Below are 8,378 nucleotides of genomic sequence, written 5' to 3'. Positions count from 1 at the left end.
AAATGTATTCTTTTTCTGTGCTTGTTTCTCTGTTTTGTGTATACATGTGGGTGGGTGAATGTTTTATGTGTCATGGACATGCACTCAATATCTTCCCATGTCTTAATGATTAGTTCATAACTGGGTGTAAATTAGTAAAAATCTATCTAGAAATATAAAAAACATCATCTGAATGGCCTGTTTCCAGGACACAAAACACAGTGGGGTGATCCAAGTCGTAAATGGAGGGACACAGAGTTACTGTATGAGAACTGATAGGTATTGGTAAAGTTTTCATTAATGAACAGTTTCTTATACATTTTAAAAATAGAATAAAACAAAGAGTAAAACTAAGAGTAAAAGGAACAGAAATGTTGTCACAAAAGAACTAGGGAGAGAATTCTGCAAAATTATGTGACACACATCGCCATACAAGAAATGACAAATGTTTATACAAAATCATTTCTGTGAAGATCTAAAAAGTTAAAGTCAAGTTTTAACCTTAAAACAATTTTAAAATTCTCATCCAATTCCCCCCAACACACACACACCCTTGTTATAGTCGTTTACTTTAAGGAATTTCAAGAAATGCCTGAAGTTGGGTTACAGTGAAATGCCTCATTGTGTGAAGTACTTAGAGGTCTGTAAGAGCAGCCGTTTGAAATGAGAATTTTATACAGCAAGACTATCTACTCTCACAGAGAAAGCGATGGGTATCTCTCAGCATCTTTTGGCCACCCATGAACAAGTCAGAATATCTCTGATTTTGCAAATCAGTAGAAAATATAAAGTATTTATCACACTGAATCTCACTTCTTTTAAGTAATATTTTTTCCATTTGAGGACATTCACTGATCTGGGAGGTGAACAGCAAAAACAGCAACAAAAATCTAACTTATTCTTTCAAAATGGACTGACAACTGGTGTAAATTTCTGGCTATCACTTTAAGATCAAGAAGGCAAATGTTAATAGGCTTGGTTAACTATCCAGTGTTGGTTTGGTTCCAGTGTGTGGACCCCGATTTTCAAACAGGCAGTATCACATAAGAATGTCAGCTGTGAAGGTGAAAAGGAATCTCCATTCTCAGTTTTCTGCTTTGATTCTTCCTTTATTTGATCCTTTGTTCAACTTCTTCTGTTCTCTTTTTTTATCCCACATTGGCTCTGTCTGTCCCTTGGTCCAATTTCTCAGTTAGTGTCTCCTGCCCATCCCCCTTTCTATGCCGTCCTTTCAAGTCTCCTAGAGAGAACTCCCCCACCCGCTTTGGTCTGAGTCTCATCTTTAAAAATCATCTCCAGACTCTCTGATCCCGCTTTTGTCAACAGTGTTCCCCAGCTCACTCCTGTCGTCTCTCCACCTACTCTCTCTGGCGCTCAGGTTCTGTGAAGTCCACCTGTTAAAGGACTCTACGAGAACATATGTGCTTACTCTAACCTAGTCTTGACCTTCAAAAATAATAATTCAAGTGTGAGCCTTGAAATTTTAGTCATTCGAGGAACGCACTCCCAGAAATGCAAAGCCAATTGGAACCATGTATATTGTACGAACAAGTGGTTGGTGGTGGTTTGGTTTGGTTTGGTTTGGTTTGGATGGTTTTATGTACTGGGAATTAATCATTAATGAATTACATTTTGTATGTTTAGGGCCACTTTTAGCACGTTGTACTATTTGACTTTGGTCAAGAAATACTATCAATGGCTATATTTAAAGAGAAGAGAAAAGGTATATTTTATAAGCTTCAGGAATACAAAAGTTGGAATTTAGAAGCAAAGCTGCAGTGAATTTCCTCGGATGTCTGCTAGATGGCGCTAGAGCATGTGTGTTGCATTGAAATAGACACCGCTCAAAAGAAAAATAGAAGGCAGACGCTTCATATATTTTAGAGTATCAGATTCTGTTAGGAATTAAAGAACATACAATAATTAGAATTGTAAAAAGCCTGACACTTCTTGGAGGAATACATTATATCTTTAAAGGAAATATTCAATAATATTTATTACATATATATTTTTACCCTGAAGTAACGCCATCCATGTTCAGTCAAATGCATTTTTAAAATATATTAAAAGTTTTATCTTTTAGTTAATGATAATGACATTTTCTGTGTATTTTACAAGTTCTTCAGTCAAGGGAATTGTTTCCAAAAGCCTAAAGGATCTTGGGTTTCTAGTATTCTGCCAGCTTTGCCTTTGATCAAAACTGGCAAACACCCTCTTTCAAAATTACTCAATTCTCAAATAATTTTAAACAGTCAGTGGACACACATGATTTGGGCCATTTCTGTGGTGCTCATTTAGACATGCGTTTAGCTGCTGAGTGGACAGCTATTTAAAATGAAATGAGTATTAATTAATTTTAAAACTTCTGTGATCAAACAACTGATAAAGAGCAGTTTAAGGAAGGAAGGATTTCTTTTGGCTCTCACTTCAAGGGTAATGTGTCCTGGAGGGACAGCCATGGTGACAGGAACCACAGGCTTCTGGTCACATTGCATCCTCAATCAAGCAGAGATAGATGAACACTGATACTCAGCTCAATTCCCCCTTTTTATTCAGCCTGGGATCCCAGTCCATGGAATGGCTCCACCCATGTCAAGGGGGTCGTCCCATCTCATTTAACCTAATATACAAAATCCTGAATGAATATATCCATAGTTTTCATGGTGATCCTGAACTTTGCCACATTGACAATGTTAATAAATATTATAAATGTCAATATTCGCAAGTACTTACAGATTTAATTGTATTTATATATTTTCAGGTATTTTGGAATTTGAAAATAAGCCACATTTATCTGCAAATTTGCTGTGGAGATCATGGGACTCCCACCTCATCAAAACAGTACAAATTTAAAATGATTCATGGGAAACATACTTAGCAAAAGTTGGAGAGAGAGAGAGAGAGAGAGAGAGAGAGAGAGAGAGAGAGAGAGAGAGAAGAAGGAGAGAGGGAGAATGAGAGAGAGAATTAGTGTCTAGTACTTTTCAGAATATTTATTTTCCCATAGGCATGAAGTACAAAATATACACATATAACTAGAATTGTTTCCAATTTTTATTTTCAGAGAGTAACTAAGAATGAGGCAAGTATAATTGATATCCATTACTTAAATATATTTTATAATTTGTCTGCATAATGAATAAAATGTGCTTATTTGACTAATTCAGATTTGTCCAGTAAAGGGATTAAAATTAAATCTGTCATTTGTAACAAACTCTCTATCTTAGTTCTAGAGTCATTTTATATCCTTAGTTTTAGTTTTAGAAGTGCCTTGTAGAATCCCTAACTCAATAGACTTCTTATGTCTTATCGTCTTATTGTGTACTCAAAATACAGAGTTTAAGGACACATTATCCTCTACACTCAATCTACAAGTAGTGTAAATAGCTGGGATAGCTCTGTTACCAAAAGTGTCACATTTATCTTGATCTTCTTGATTTACTCTAAATGATTCAAATAAGTAAGTCATGGTAAAAGGAAAGAGAGATTAAAACTGACTTTTCTCTTTCTCTTTTCTTCACAATCATTCTCTATCCTTTTCCGTTGAGTCATCCTCCAACTGTAGACATTGTGAAAGCTTTACAGAATTGTTGAGGAGCCAAACGCGAGGCCCTGTGGCCCAACACCTCATCCACCCCTCGATCGACTGACCCTGTCACTCATTCTGTAATACTTATTGAGCACTCAGTAGGAACCAGGCACTTTATGGGGCAATAAACTTAAATTATAACAGTCTCCCAATACATCTAGAAATCACAGTACAGAGGTCTGGAAGATGCATAATCAAGTAGATGAAACACAGTGAGATATACCTGTGGTGTTGAAGGTATGCATGCTGCTGGAATAATGACAATGACAATCCAAGATGGGCTTCTTGGAGCAGGCAATGTCTGACACACGGAGGAGGCCTCCAAGTCAACATTACTTGTAGTAAGAGCTTTAAAATGAAACATGCAGAGACTGGGAGGCAAACAAAAATACAAGGAGAAAACAGCTCAATAATTAATTAATTCCTCTGACTGTACTCACTATTATCAAATAATAAAAAAGTAGGCCATTATGGATTCTTTTTTTTCCATCTTTATTAAATTGGGTATTTCTTATTTAGATTTCTTTTTTTTTTATTAACTTGAGTATTTCTTATATACATTTCGAGTGTTATTCCCTCTCCCGGTTTCCGGGCAAACATCCCCCTCCCCACTCCCCTTCCTTTTGGGTGTTCCCCACCCAACCCTCCCCCCATTGCCGCCCTCCCCCCAACAGTCTAGTTCACTGGGGGTTCAGTCTTAGCAGGACCCAGGGCTTCCCCTTCCACTGGTGCTCTTACTAGGATATTCATTGCTACCTATGAGGTCAGAGTCCAGGGTCAGTCCATGTATAGTGTTTAGGTAGTGGCTTAGTCCCTGGAAGCTCTGGTTGCTTGACATTGTTGTACATATGGGGTCTCGAGCCCCTTCAAGATCTTCCAGTTCTTTCTCTGATTCCTTCAACGGGGGACCTATTCTCAGTTCAGTGTTTTGCTGCTGGCATACGCCTCTGTATTTGCTGTATTCTGGCTGTGTCTCTCAGGAGCGATCTACATCCGGCTCCTGTCGGTCTGCACTTCTTTGCTTCATCCATCTTGTCTAATTGGGTGGCTGTATATGTATGGGCCACATGTGGGGCAGGCTCTGAATGGGTGTTCCTTAAGTCTCTGTTTTAATCTTTGCCTCTCCCTTCCCTGCCAAGGGTATTCTTTTTCCTCATTTAAAGAAGGAGTGAAGCATTCACATTTTGATCATCCGTCTTGAGTTTCGTTTGTTCTAGGGATCTAGGGTAATTCAAGCATTTGGGCTAATAGCCACTTATCAATGAGTGCATACCATGTATGCCTTTCTGTGATTGGGTTAGCTCACTCCGGATGATATTTTCCAGTTCCAACCATTTGCCTACGAATTTCATAAAGCCGTTGTTTTTGATAGCTGAGTAATATTCCACTGTGTAGATGTACCACATTTTCTGTATCCATTCCTCAGTTGAAAGGCATCTGGGTTCTTTCCAGTTTCTGGCTATTATAAATAAGGCTGCGATGAACATAGTGGAGCACGTGTCTTTTTTATATGTTGGGGCATCTTTTGGGTATATGCCAAAGAGAGGTATAGCTGGATCCTCAGGCAGTTCAATGTCCAATTTTCTGAGGATCCTCCAGACTGATTTCCAGAATGGTTGTACCAGTCTGCAATCCTGCCAACAATGGAGGAGTGTTCCTCTTTCTCCACATCCTCGCCAGTATCTGCTGTCACCTGAGTTTTTGATCTTAGCCATTCTGACTGGTGTGAGGTGGAATCTCAGGGTTTTATTGATCTGCATTTCCCTTATGACCAAAGATGCTGAACATTTCTTTAGGTGCTTCACAGCCATTCATCATTCCTCAGCTGTGAATTCTTTGTTTAGCTCTGAACCCCATTTGTAATAGGGTTATCTGTCTCCGTACAGTCTAACTTCATGAGTGCTTTGTATATTTTGGATATAAGCCCTCTATCAGTTATAGGATTGGTAAAGATCTTTTCCCAATCTGTTGGTTGCCATTTTGTCCTAAAAACAGTGTCCATTGCCTTACAGAAGCTTTGCAGTTTTATGAGATTCCATTTGTCGATTCTTGATCTTAGAGCATGAACCATTGGTGTTTTGTTCAGGAAATTTTCTCCAGTGCCCATGTGTTCAAGATTCTTCCCCACTTTTTCTTCTAATAGTTTGAGTGTCTGGTTTGATGTGGAGGTCCTTGATCCACTTGGACTTAAGCTTTCTACGTGCTGACCTCCAGTTGAACCAGCAGCATTTGCTAAAAAATGCTATCTTTTACCCATTGGATGGTTTTGGCTTCTTTGTCAAAAATCAAGTGACCATAGATGTGTGGGTTGATTTCTGGGTCTTCAATTCTATTCCACTGGTCTATCTGCCTCTCCCTGTACCAATACCATACAGTTTTTGTCACTATTGCTGTGTAATACTGCTTGAGTTCAGGGATAGTGATTTCCCTGGAAGTTCTTTTACTGTTGAGGATAGGTTTAGCTATCCTGGGTTTTTTGTTATTCCAGATGAATTTGCAAATTGTTCTGTCTAACTCTATGAAGAATTGGATTGGAATTCTGATAGGGACTGCATTGAATCTGTAGATCGCTTTTGGCAAAATAGCCACTCCATGAGCATGGGAGATCTTTCCATCTCCTGAGATCTTCAATTTCTTGCTTCAGAGGCTTGAAGTTCTTTTTTTTTATTGCATATTTTTTTTATTAACTTGAGTATTTCTTATATACATTTTAAGTGTTATTCCCTTTCCCAGTTTCCGGGCAAACATCCCCCTCCCCCCTCCCCTTCCTTATGGGTGTTCCCCTCCCAACCCTCCCCCCATTGCCGCCCTCCCCCCATAGACTAGTTCACTGGGGGTTCAGTCTTAGCAGGACCCAGAGCTTCCCCTTCCACTGGTGCTCTTACTAGGATATTCATTGCTACCTATGGGGTCAGAGTCCTGGGTCAGTCCATGTATAGTGTTTAGGTAGTGGCTTAGTCCCTGGAAGCTCTGGTTGCTTGGCATTGTTGTACTTTTGGGGTCTCGAGCCCCTTCAAGCTCTTCCAGTTCTTTCTCTGATTCCTTCAATAGGGGACCTATTCTCAGTTCAGTGGTTTGCTGCTGGCATTCGCCTCTGTATTTGCTATATTCTAGCTGTGTCTCTCAGGAGCGATCTACATCCGGCTCCTGTCGGTCTGCACTTCTTTGCTTCATCCATCTTGTCTAATTGGGTGGCTGTATATGTATGGGCCACATGTGGGGCAGGCTCTAAATGGGTGTTCCTTAAGTCTCTGTTTTAATCTTTGCCTCTCCCTTCCCTGCCAAGGGTATTCTTTTTCCTCATTTAAAGAAGGAGTGAAGCATTCACATTTTGATCATCCGTCTTGAGTTTCGTTTGTTCTAGGGATCTAGGGTAATTCAAGCATTTGGGCTAATAGCCACTTATCAATGAGTGCATACCATGTATGTCTTTCTGTGATTGGGTTAGCTCACTCAGGATGATATTTTCCAGTTCCAACCATTTGCCTACGAATTTCATAAACTCGTTGTTTTTGATAGCTGAGTAATATTCCATTGTGTAAATGTACCACATTTTCTGTATCCATTCCTCTGTTGAAGGGCATCTGGGTTCTTTCCATTTTCTGGCTATTATAAATAAGGCTGCGATGAACATAGTGGAGCACGTGTCTCTTTTATATGTTGAGGCATCTTTTGGGTATATGCCCAAGAGAGGTATAGCTGGATCCTCAGGCAGTTCAATGTCCAATTTTCTGAGGAACCTCCAGACTGATTTCCAGAATGGTTTTACCAGTCTGCAATCCCACCAACAATGGAGGAGTGTTCCTCTTTCTCCACATCCTCGCCAGCATCTGCTGTCACCTGAGTTTTTGATCTTAGCCATTCTCACTGGTGTGAGGTGAAATCTCAGGGTTGTTTTGATTTGCATTTCCCTTATGACTAAAGATGTTGAACATTTCTTTAGGTGTTTCTCAGCCATTCGGCATTCCTCAGCTGTGAATTCTTTGTTTAGCTCTGAACCCCATTTTTAATAGGGTTATTTGTTTCCCTGCGGTCTAACTTCTTGAGTTCTTTGTATATTTTGGATATAAGGCCTCTATCTGTTGTAGGATTGGTAAAGATCTATTCCCAATCTGTTGGTTGCCGTTTTGTCCTAACCACAGTGTCCTTTGCCTTACAGAAGCTTTGCAGTTTTATGAGATCCCATTTGTCGATTCTTGATCTTAGAGCATAAGCCATTGGTGTTTTGTTCAGGAAATTTTTTCCAGTGCCCATGTGTTCCAGATGCTTCCCTAGTTTTTCTTCTATTAGTTTGAGTGTGTTTGGTTTGATGTGGAGGTCCTTGATCCACTTGGACTTAAGCTTTGTACAGGGTGATAAGCATGGATCGATCTGCATTCTTCTACATGTTGCCCTCCAGTTGAACCAGCACCATTTGCTGAAAATGCTATCTTTTTTCCATTGGATGGTTTTAACTCCTTTGTCAAAAATCAAGTGACCATAGGTGTGTGGGTTCATTTCTGGGTCTTCAATTCTATTCCATTGGTCTATCTGTCTGTCCCTGTACCAATACCATGCAGTTTTTATCACTATTGCTCTGTAATACTGCTTGAGTTCAGGGATAGTGATTCCCCCTGAAGTCCTTTTATTGTTGAGGATAGCTTTAGCTATCCTGGGTTTTTTGTTATTCCAGATGAATTTGCAAATTGTTCTGTCTAACTCTTTGAAGAATTGGATTGGTATTTTGATGGGGATTGCATTGAATCTGTAGATTGCTTTTGGTAAAATGGCCATTTTTACTATATTAATCCTGCCAATCCATGAGCATGGG

The sequence above is a fragment of the Rattus norvegicus genome, chromosome 16 (assembly GCF_036323735.1).
Source record: "Rattus norvegicus strain BN/NHsdMcwi chromosome 16, GRCr8, whole genome shotgun sequence".
NCBI lineage: Eukaryota > Metazoa > Chordata > Mammalia > Rodentia > Muridae > Rattus > Rattus norvegicus.
The sequence above is the reverse complement of the archived record's forward strand: the minus strand, read 5'-3'. Positions refer to the sequence as shown.